The sequence below is a fragment of the Rhopalosiphum maidis genome, chromosome 2 (assembly GCF_003676215.2).
Source record: "Rhopalosiphum maidis isolate BTI-1 chromosome 2, ASM367621v3, whole genome shotgun sequence".
Classification (NCBI taxonomy): Eukaryota; Metazoa; Arthropoda; class Insecta; order Hemiptera; family Aphididae; genus Rhopalosiphum; species Rhopalosiphum maidis.
In genome coordinates, this window is record NC_040878.1 from 6936111 (window position 1) to 6949283 (window position 13173).

General features: G+C 24.4%; 1 protein-coding gene across 1 annotated transcript in view; it reads left to right on the forward strand.

Annotated features, from left to right (window-relative positions):
• The first annotated feature begins 640 nt into the window (after positions 1-640).
• Positions 641-13173, forward strand: part of LOC113555262 — a 119373-nt gene continuing 106840 nt past the window's right edge. Inside the window, exons 1-2 of the mRNA XM_026959667.1 lie at positions 641-670; positions 8237-8299. The gene's annotated coding sequence lies outside the window, so the exon portion shown is untranslated. The remainder of the gene's footprint in view (positions 671-8236; positions 8300-13173) is intronic.

Sequence of the window (13173 nt, forward strand, 5' to 3'; positions counted from 1 at the left end):
GCCTTGCCGGTAGGGGATCGCCGCCACCACGATGGCCACGAACCCGGTGGCCACGGCGCCGCGTCACACTACGGCGTTGAACTCTGCGCGTACACGCTCGCGCGCACCGGCACAGCACGTAAACAGGCAGGTACGCGCGATGCCCACGAGCGCAGCCCGGAACCGTCGAAACCGCTGCGCCGCGTAGGTTTATCTCGCCGCCGTCGCCGCCGCCGTATTTACACGTACACCGCCGCGTAATACCGCCGTGCGGATAGTGCGTGTACGCTCCGCAACAGTGTAACGGCAGTCGTCGGCGCCCGTGGCCCGTCACTCGTTCGCTACCGTCCGGCGCGCGAACACGCTCAGAACGCACGCGAGTGACCGCCGCATCCTCCCCCCGCTCCGCACACCGGACCGGCAGCCCGCCCGCCCGCCAGCCGTTCCGACCGAGATCACTCGTCGCCGATTTTTTTTCCGCGAGAACGAAAATTACGTATTAATAAATAGCGAAACAGAAAAAATTCTTTTCTTTTTTTCGTTAATTTTTTTTTCAACATTTTTTTTTCCCGCCGCCACTCTATTCGGTCCGAAAACACCGCGTGCGCGATCGTCCTGCCGCCGCAGTCGCGTAATTTTATTTCACGGCCAATAGTTATAAATCGTTTCGCTTTTATAGCCCCGTCCGTTGGTACGTATTACATAATGACATGACACCGTTGTATTTGTAGTTGTAGTACATTTTCGTTTTGGGTTTTGTGTTCTAAAATATACTTCAAAAATCACTATATATATGTATATATAAACGTTCTCTCGAGTCCAGTGTTTGTTTTGTAATAATTCTATACTGATGGAATAACCACTCGTGTTCAAAACCGAATATTTGTCTATGTACTTATACTATGTATTATCGTATAATGTGTATCGTCTTGACTATAATTATATTGGTGCTGTAGAAAAGCTCTTTGATGTAACGAGAAAACGAGTCGCACTTTGAATAATAATAATATTAAAACATCTATATGAATATTTTATTTTTATAAAAAAATACATTTATAAATCGATTTTATTTTATTTTATTTATTTTATCTCTATCAACATTATAATTGTATTAAAACTTATGTATGGAATTTAAAAATTAAGTCTAAAATAATAATTATAATGTGTTATAATATTGTATTCCATTAGGTTTTCAAACGCATCGAGTTAACAATGCATGTGCACGACTTAACCTATCTATATATAATTTTATTAAGGTAATATTTTATGTTAAATTGGCTTAGTTTTTATGATATCATATAACTATTCTAACTCGGTGAATCTAATTCAATTAACATAAGTGCAATTTCTGGTTTTCAATAAACACGAATTTTGTTTCTTTTAGTTCTTGAGTATTTCGTTTAGAATTGTACATTTCAAGTGTATATATTTTTTTTCTTACTTATGATACAGCCGATATAGGTAACTCAATAGTGATGAATATTTTTTCATTTTAGTTATTTTTAGAATGTGTTGTATTTATACTATTATTGGATATTGTTTGGTACAAGATTTTAGTTTTTGCATAATTATCATAAAGTAATGTTAATCTTTGAATAAAATTTAAATATGATATAGCAGTTTTTAAATCACCGTAATGAAATAATTGTTGTTAACAATTAATTTCAAATGTAATGGAAGTTAGAATCTAAGTTATGTTATAAAAATTAAGTGTTTCGTTTGATGGGTAGTATTGTAGCATTACAAAGTTTTATTATAATACATGAGTATCCACTTGGCAAACCATAACAATTCTCTGTATGGGTATAGTGTTTTATTAACATGCCATACATACTATCCACATTCAATGTAGTAATATTTAATCGTCAGAAAGGCTGGAACATATTAGAAACAAATAACAATAGCTTCTAAATGTGTAATTTTGTAAAATTACATTTTCAGTAATACTTTGTACCAATTCAAAAAAAAAAAAAAAAAAAATATTATGTATCATATACCGAATTTTCCGGCTTTTTTTCCAGTATAATTCACAAGTTATTTTTAGAATCAAAATTGTTTACATTGATGTAATGGGTTTTCTAGAGGTAAGAAAATTTCAACAACAACTTATCAGAAACTTTATACAGGTTGTTTTTTTCAATCATTACACTTGAACATTTGATAGTATATAAGATATAAAATAAGGTGCTTATAGGGTTCGTTATAATAAATATAACAAAAATTGAATAAATACAAAGAAAGAATTCATGTAAAAATACACGTATAATTTGTCTAACTTAAATACCCGCAAAATATATTTTTCACGTGTTTAATGATTTCAAATATATTTATTATATTTTACTTCCGTAATATTTTTAAAATTTTAAAACACTTTAAATACTTTTAGACATTAATAACGAGGTTATATTAGTTGATATAATTATAATATCTATATTGTTAAAAATAGTATTAAAATAGTTGGCAGAGGTTAGTTTTGTTTATATATTTAATAAGACTATGCCTTTGTTGAAGGTGCGAGAATTTCATGTAGAATTTCTGGAAGTTAGTGTTAGTGTTTTAATTTAGTAATATCGCTGGCATTCAGGAAGTATGTGTTTGACTGTGATGAGTATACTGCAAGCTGTCATAGAAGTGGATCACTTTTGGTTAAGATATGTCCGTGTGTGATGCTATTCGAGGTAGATTGATTATAATCACGTATTTTCTGGATATTATGACTGGTTTGGGTTATGATATTATGGACGGCTTGATATCTTTAAATTTATTATTTTGTAAATTAATAAATTAGTTTTGCCATTCAATAATGTGATTAGATTTACCTATTGCAATTTTATAAAATTATAAATCATGTTCTTCTTTACAGAGGCATAAATATAAATTGGAATAAACTGTATAAGTTATTTGAGTTTTGGTCACCATCTTCGTTTTATATTATGCCAATATAACCAGGAATCCACTTAAATCATATTCTATGTTTGCAATAATTTATTTCGTTAATTGTTAGAATGATTATATTGGTCATGGTGTATTAAAAAGATCAAATTTATTCATTCATATTTGTTTTAAATATTTTAAGTGACATACTTTATAATTAAAGACCGGATATTTGTGCAGCTAACATCTAAAAAACGTGCAATTACAATGTTAAAATGTGTAAAATCGTGCAAAAACAAAATTTTATTATAGGTATTTCAAATTTTATTTTTTTTATTATATTATTATTTATTAGTATTGGCATTAACCATGATATTAAAATATAAAGTTTAAAAAATATTAATTTAAATAAAATGATAATAAACTGACTTTACAATATTTGATTAAAATTTATAATCATGTACATTTCTAAGTTTTTTTCGGTAAAATTATGTCTTTTGTGCTTTTGTCACTTAATATATGTTTTAACTGTGAAAACACACGTTCTACGTCGACACTTGTTATCGGGCATTGTTTGTAGCAGCTTATAATAGCAGGATATTCTTTTAAATTTACGTCATTTCCATTTATTGAATTGTTGTACAGTTTCAAAATATTGTGTCCGGGATTTTTATCAAATACTGATTTGAATTTTTCATAGAGTATTTGCCCCTTTTGATTCTCAATTGTCTTAAGTCCATCTCTTACTGTTTCAACTACATCTATCATAGTAGTTATTATCTTAATTACATGGTATTATATATATATATATATATAATTATATTATTAGATATAAAAGTCCATAGTATACATAAGATAGCAAAAATAAAAATAATACAAAAAATATTTGTACAAAAGTACATTTTTATAAAAAAGACCCAAAACGTGCAATTTTGTGCAACATAAATCTTTCTTTAAATTAATCTATATCTCTTGATTTGGATTTGTAGCTTGTTTCTATAGAATTAAGAACACGCGATAAAAAGATGCAATTGCACGGGAATCTGGTCTTTAGTTATAATATATATATAGATTAAGTTCATTTGCATTACTTTGATTAGTTGAATACTTATATGAAAGCTCTATTTTTTATTTTATAACGGACGAGATGAAAATCATACTGTTTTTTTATAAATTATAAAATTTTAGCTTTTTAAGGATGATAAGATTTTTTTTTTGATAATTACACAGTAGATTTGTAATTAATATTGATTATTTATTATATTACGGCCATTTTGAGTATGATTAATTGGAAATTAAAAGTAGATTTTAATTTTTTTTAAATGTATGTTTTGTTTGTTACTTCCACTTAGCACCGTTTGTGTAGTTAAATATAAAAACATATTATTTTAAATTAAAATGATGTATTCTATTAAGTTATTAAACTTTTATTTTTATAATTTTAAATAATAAACGAAGCATTATTTTATGATTGAATAATTAATAATAATTTTTGTTTTAAAATATTTGGTACTAAAAATATTTTTAAAACGTATTTTAATATAATATATACGTACATATACTGCAATATATAGTATGTTATCAAGGAATACAGATGAAAAGTTATATGTGTAATATCTGAAAAAATCTTTGATTAGTTATTGGCAGGTATTATAGTTAATTATGAAAATAATGTTACTAAAATAATTGTACTCATTGTTCATGACTAACGAAGTTAATAAAACAAATTCGTATAATGATATTTTAGCTGTCTTATAAATTTACTATTTAATTTTACAATAATATTATGTTGAGTTATTAAATTTGTATTTATTTATATTGAATTAATTTAGTCAAGGGTGTAGTTGAAATGTATCGATAATATTAAAATATCACTAGATTTAAAAAAAAATTATATTTCATTCAAAACCCTTAAAATAATATGAAGTTTGTTATCACTAATATTCCAAACTCAACAAATAAACAACTAAGTAGATCGATTTATTGAAATAAAAATAAACTTTGGTCCAGCTTAAAGTTGACGAAAAACTTTTATTTGAATCTGACATTCGTTATAACGTGATTTGAACCATAGAGTTTTTTTTTGTATTATTTGATTTTTAAAAGTTAAGTGGATTGCGTGTATTGTCTCTAAAAATGTTTACAGCTCTTTTTATTTCATATTTTAGAATTGAGTGGAATATAAGCTTATTTCAATAAAAAAGAGATAATCTAATTTTAGAAAATATTTATAGTTTTAATGATCATAATTATTTAAATACCTATTTAATTTAAAATTTATCTATTATATAATTTGTTTTGTTATTATAATTACTTATAGTATACATGAAATATATTAAATTTTATTAAAATGAATAAATTATTTTGCACATTAAATTGGATACTTACTTGGTTATAGATATTCAAAGTATTACACACATAATATATATTTATCTAAAATATAATGTTTAGAAAATATTTAGTCTATAAACTTTCCTATTTACAATGATACCTCATACAGTTGTGTGAATTGTTTTTAAAATAATGCACTCTTCTAAGTCTGTAATTAACACTGGGTATATAAATTGCATCATACATTTATTTTTGAAAAATAAATTTTAATAAGACAAAAAAATAATTAACAATTATAGATTATTATACATTAAGTCATTATCTAGTTTTTATTGGTAACACAATACACAAATTATATTTAAAATGATTAGGTGAATTTATTAATATTTTTAGTTGATGAATTAATTTACTATTTATTAATTAATTGTGAATTAAAATATCCATATCAAGGTTATACTCATATCATCGTATATTGAATGAAAAGTCACGTTTTTTACTATTCTAGATTATTTTTCTGTTTTATTTAAATGAAAAGTCACATTTTTCTATTTTTTATTACTTTGAATGAAATCTAGATTTTGTTTCTATTCAAAGATTTTCAGTATTGTTTCGTAAGTGGTTATTTTCTAGGGTACTCCCCTAGGCATACTTCTTATTCATTGAAATAAATAAAATGAAATACAATGTTAAAGATGTTGAGTAAAATAAAAACTTAGTTCTTAGATGGATCAAATTATAGTTTTTTTTAGTAAAGAGGATTTTTTCAAAATATTATTTTATATAATTATACACTAAAAGTTGATAGTAGACTATAGGTACAATGAATTATTGTTTTCATCTAAATTATTTAAAGTAATGTAGTAATGAACGATATTAAACACAAATCGAAAATCAATAAATATTATTTAAGTAATTTTTTTTATAAGGGATAAATTCTGCTAATTTGAATATTTATAATTATAATATCATAAATGAATATATAAAATAATTTTATGTACATGGACATCAAAAATAATGTAGAAATCGCCTATAGTTTTTTACTTTTTTAAATAGGAGTACATGGTTGACGATTGCTTATTTATCGTTTCATATAAGTATTACTAAATGCTATACAGTATATTTTATATGCATGTTAAAAATATTTTATGTATTTTTAGATTTAAAATGAGGGTAATGGTTATATGGATATATAATTTAATTCAAGACGTTGGAGATAGTATAATGTAATATATAACCTTGTTCTATTGTGAAACATGAATTTATACTTTCATCGTCAAATGTATTTGCTGTCGTGACATATTATAATTTTCTAAACGTTTTATATTTAATATGGTTTACAAATAAAATAAAAAATAATATAAAAATAATATTAATAATAATAATATATAATATATATATATATTATAATATTGATCATTTCTACTAAACTATTTCAACTATTTCACTATTACTGTATTTAAATAAACAATTTCGTACTTACATTCTCATGTTACCTATATTTTAGGTAAGCAAAAAAATTAGTTTGAATTATAAATTTCGATTTATATAGATATAGAACCAAATAATATATATTTTAATCTTATGAAAAATAATATATAACATATGATAATATATGATAACTTTAAATGTAAAATCAATTAAATTAATATTCTAGTTTATTTCGGACCATTTTGGCATCTATATTCTATTTATAATAATATCTAAGTCACATAAGCATTATTTATTATTCTGAGATACAAAGACTTTTCTAAGTAATCGTTTTTTGCTCTATAAACCATATCCGTATGAAATACATTTTATAATAATGTGAGCTTTAAGCATTTAAACTCTCGTGTGAAAAGTAACATGTCTGTATTTATTTCTTTTAATATATTTAATCATAATATTATATACACGATTGAGTAATAATTCATAATTTAAATTAATGTTATAGGATGTATTATACTAAATTTATTCTAAATTACATAAAATTCTAATTGATTTTAATTCCAGAGATTCAAATTTTTAATATATTTTTGATTAATCTTCTTCTTTTTAACTTATGAATTAGATATACATTGTTACTGAACTGAATTATTTTATATCAAAAATAAAAACTAAGATGTTTTAAAATAAATACTACATAGATTGTTGTAAATTGTAATACTCTGGTAGTTTTCTTGATATGAAAATAAATAGTTCCCCCAAAAAATAAAATGTCAACGTTTATAAAATATATTTAACTATTATAATAGTATTTGTTTAGGTTAGGTTAGTTCAGTATTGTTTTTTTTAATTTGGAATGTACATTATTTATGTTGAATATAGTAATATTATATAATTAGTTACATTTTCTCTCTTTTTACCTTAATTGGTAAGATTCATTTTAAATAAATAAATAAATAATTTTAGTTAGATACTGAAATTCGAAAAAGAATGTTTCAATGTTAATTGATGATAATATATGTACCTCAAGTAAAAAAAGTAATAAACAATTTTTTGGTAAATAAAAAAATAAAATAAATAAAAGTATAAACAAATTTCATAAGAAAAAAATGTTTGCTTTATGAATTATTTATTTATTGTATGGCATAATAAGAATAACATGTATTTTCTTAATAAATACATTTCTTATAGTAGCTATATTTTTTTGTAAATCTACCTTATAAACTTACCTAAAAATAATTAAGTTTTATTAAAACAATTATATGTAAGGTTAAATAATAAAGACAACTTAAGGAAATTTAATATGAATGAATTAAAGTTCTTATTATATTATAATTTGTATTAAATTATCATAGTTTTAAAGATAAAAAATAAAATAAAACACTTTTATGGTAATATATGTATTTAAAAAGATAAGGGAGAATAATTTGATAATCTTCATATTCAAGACATTTTTTCATCTATATTATATTGTACAGTATTATAGTTTTTTTTTATCAAACAAACTATATAGTAAAAGTTAGTTATTTCAATTCTAATGTACCGATCGCCCTAATTTTGCAATAATATCCGGGTCTATCACAATATTTGTATTATTTACATAATATTTTACTGTTATTTGTTTTAGGTGATAACGGCACTTGTTAATTTTTTATCAATTCGAGTTTATTGATAAACACCAATGTGCATGGTAAGTGATAAAGTTAATTAAATATATAACAAAAAATATAAAATTTTTAATATTTAATAATATGATTATTAAATAAAGACTAAATAGTATACACGATGCTTCTTTTAGGAGTTATTTAGAATATTATTTTAATTTTTCTTTACTATATTTTTATATATTTTAAGATTTATATAAGTCTGGCATTATTAAGTCCTTATTTTTTACCAATATACTTGTTGGTAAAACTACTAAAAAATTTTGACTTTTAAATAACAATTTTTGATTTCATAATATGAAATAGAAGAATTTTAATAATATGTCAATGTATAAATATTGAACTTTTAACAAATAGTTTTTTTTTTTATATAAATAGAATTTATATACTTTCATATATAAGAAGTGAAGTTTTAAGTGGTGATATTTGCGACGTACTACTCTTCACTTGGAATTTTTAATCGCTTACTTACTAGTTACATAAAAAGAAATATTCTTTCAACATTCAATATTTCTAAAATATTGATTTTTTAAAAACGTATTCTGTATCAAATTATAATATGTTAAATATATTATGTTATTAAAAATATAGCGTATAATTTAAAACTATATAAAGTTGATAGCGATTTTATTAAAACACAATATAAAAGTGAGAAAAGTACTAGTTTTATAAAACTATAGAATTAGGTACATGGATATTATATTTTTCAAATTATTCCGGATTTTTTAATTTAATTTTATATCTACTTGCTACTGCCCTACTACCCAAATTTATATTATACATTGAATGGATTAAATAAAATAATATTATTGATCTTTAAATATTTTATAATTTTTCATTCCTGTAATATGATAATCTTAATTTAAGCTGGTGCTTATAAGATAGAAACGTTTTTGCTCTGTCATATGTGTGCATATTACGACAAAAGATAAACGAACTACATTTGTAATACCGTAGAAGCCTATTCATTACAATGCCACAATTTATATGAACATTAATAATATTTTATTCCGTACTAATAAAAATGTAATTACTAATTGTTATCATAATTTTTACTTAATATCATACATTTTTTAATAAATATTTTATTTTTATAAAATATAATATTATTGGTAAAACGCATTTAAAGTTTAGACTAAGTGCAAAATAATTGAAATATTAATTCATTTTTTTCTAAACTTTATTATGTTAGATACTTTTTCTCCTATAAGTAACTTTCAAAAACTTGATTCAAAGCTCATATGGGTCCGTTTGTTTTTATATTAATCTTTAAAGATATATTATTTAGATCCGAAAAAGAGTTATATTGATATGTTACACGTATAAGAGATCCAGTGATAAATTTTATAGTAATGTTTTATACAGCAGATTCAATATTTATGTGACTGACCTAATACCACGTTTATTTTTTATAAGGCTAAATGTATAATAGTACAGTGATATAAATAAATACCTTTGTTTAAATTCTTAGTAGATTCTATAAAACTGCATTTTGAATAAAATTTATTTGGTATTATTTTTGATTATTTTAAAATTCATTACATGTTAATAAAATAAAATAATCATAAATATTCTATGAGTAAATGTCATATTACAATATTAAGCATAATGATAAATTGTATCTATAGTATATATTTAAAACAAATTAATTTTATTTTTACAGAGCTTGACGTTTTTTGTTAAAAAAGATCTTTTGCTTTAGATAGAATAAAAAATATTTTCCGTGTTCAGAACTTGTTTTGGTCTACTCTATCTATTAAACAATCAGTCAATATTCTTATATAAAAAAAATATTCCAGTGCTATATTAATATATTTTTCTTATGATTTAGGTGACTAAATTGTATTTACATTTATGTTTTAAGATTTTTTTTTAAATTAGTTATTTATAAACAATTTAACTATAAATAAATATATTTGCCGTCAGATAGATTACCCCATGTCCTTTTGGCCTCCACTCAACTGCCAATGCACATAATCGATTGACCGTCGTACGCCACCTACAAGTTTTATTATCTTCCGTGTTCCGGCAATCGATATGCATGACTGCTTGTGACTTTTAGCAACCACCACATAGCAGATTTCACCTGTACGTGGTGCGCAACAGTTTCTCGACTTTCATCATTGTTACATTTTCATATAAACGCAACATTTGACAACATAGTTGGTATCCTGTCGTTTCATAAACTTTCAATTTGAATAGTTTTTTTTTTCAATGTTATGTGGTGGTAGCGGTAGCTGACGATAGTGTACATATGCATATTACATATATTATTCATATTTATTTCTCAAAAGTCCGAGACTTTGAACTGATTATGTTTAACATTAGTACATGGTTATATTACTGTAGTACCTATTCGCCTAGTTTAATTAAGTTATTATAAGTTACAAGCAAGAATAATTAAAAATAAGAGATAAATTACGTATTAATATACGTTTAATTTACATAATGTAGGTAGCTTAATTTGAAAATGTATGCACGATAGTCCTATTTTTAAGATTGAAAAAAAATTAGAAATCTTGTTTAATAGTAACAAATGTATATTTATTACTTTTTGATTATTATAATTTTTTTTATGTTGTAAGTCACTACGTGAAAATAAGCCATTTTCATATTAATTTGCTCCTGTTATATATACGAGTACCTATGCATACTAAATTTTGCTATGCAAAATAATAAAAATAACATATAAATAACAAAATTTACAATAACTGTTTTGTTTTGGATTTAAATCATTTAAGTACCAATCAATAATGCAGTAGTGTTTGAAAATATTTACAACAACGAGTAAAGTGATTAGGTACTTTTTAACTAATTTACTTGGTAATTATTACTATAGTTTTTTCTTAATACCATTTTAAAGTTGGTACATTAATAAGTTTTAATTTTAGTATAATTACAGCGTTACAGTGAAACTGTACTTGCAGCAAAATGTTCTAACTAATATAAAGAAAAAAACAAATTAAAGACCTTTTAAAAATATGCGAAATAATTCCGTGCTTCTTTATTCCAACAAAGACGTGCAGACAATAGTTGATTATCAACACAGATAACTATTTTAATTGGATTTTTAAAGAAATAACGACCACAATATTAATGGCGATCCGTTTAAGATCAAAATAATTGTATATGATGAAATATTACTTAGATTACAACTTTATTGAAAACATTAATCAATAAAAGTAATTTTGTGAACTTTGATAAAAGAATAAAATATAGATAAATTATTTAATTTTAAAATATGGCAGATTTTAGTGATAAAAATATTTTGTTCCCTAACGTTACGATAAAACAAAAAAAAAAATACAAATACATTTTACTTAATTTAGCATAGTAATTTTCCATCTCCATCACTACAATGATTAAATAATATTATTATAATATATTAATATATCGTACACACTCTGGTTACGAGTAATAGTAAAATAGCTGGTTGTCTTGTCGTCTGTTTTTGTGGCTACGACCACAGGCATCTACAGTTATAAATTAAAAGGGCCAATAATTATGTTATTATTATTTTAATGGATTTCTTGGAACTACCAAAATGGCGTGATCCTGACATATGCTTGTAATTTTATTTGTTTAACACCCTATTAGATATGGTGCTCTAATTCACGTTGAGAGTTTAAAAAAAGTTTAAAGTTAAAAGTTAAAACTAATTTTGTCTACACTAAACAGGTTTATGTGGGCAAATTCGATTTGAATGAAATTGGGTACATGTGTACTTCGCTATTTATGGGAAAAGCAGATTTAGGTGCATAATCCGTGTGTGGTAGATACATAGAGCGCTCAGGTGCATGTCTGGAGTTTTATGCTCGTAAAAAAGTGTTAAATTAAATGTCTCTGTGTGCTGTTATTTGTCAACTTTGGATTCAGCTTAGTTTTAGTCAATTTTGTATCACTGAAAATTAGATATCTAGTCTTTATAAAATTATAATGAATAGTATTTCTCTATATAGTTTTATATCTATACTTATAATTATTATAACGCGTAGAATGTACAAATGAACTGAAACAGAAAGAATTGCATGTAAATTAATTTAAAATTGTTTTCCTTATTCATGTCTGTATTCACTGTTTACTTAACATAATACACATAGTGTAGATACTACATATAATATTATATATTATAGTTTATGAGAACGGTATTAAATTATTTTCAACTAGGTATATTTTAGGAATTTACTGTTTGTAAGGTGAGTTGAATTTATTTATCGTTGACGCCGACTGAAACTGACGTTTCCAGGGCAATCGTTCGTCCATCAAAAGTCAGTTAAAATTATTTTTACAGTTTAAAACATAGTATGTACCAATTATTATATAACCACATTTCGTAACTTATAGAAAATTGAATACCTTTGTTATTTATTCATAAAACAGTTATCAGATTGCAATATTGCATACGTGATTTGCTCAAAACACGAAATATAACATAAAACTTATAGTATATCTATATAAAAAAAAAGAATGTTTCATTTAAATAATTACACATAATAGAATAAATAATATGTTAAGTCTATTATACGAGTACATAGACATAGTGAAATTTAAGTGAGTTACAGTAACAATGGTCATCATAATATATAATTGTTAATTATAATATTAAACTATACATAAATATATAATTATTGTACATTTAATACAAATTATAATACTATTAAATTTCTAAATATTTCCAATTTAATTATATTTTTGGTAGAGGTTACTATTATTGAACTTAATATTGTGTATGTATGTCAATATTATATAAGTAGGGCTAAAGCAAAGTGTCAGTAGCACGAGTTCTGAATGCTGTTGTTGTTTTGGATGTTTTAATAAATGAAATTGAGAACTATTTATCCTCCTTATACGCAACTTTCAAATAGTTGAATGTTTCACCATTTCTTATATTTTCAGATAG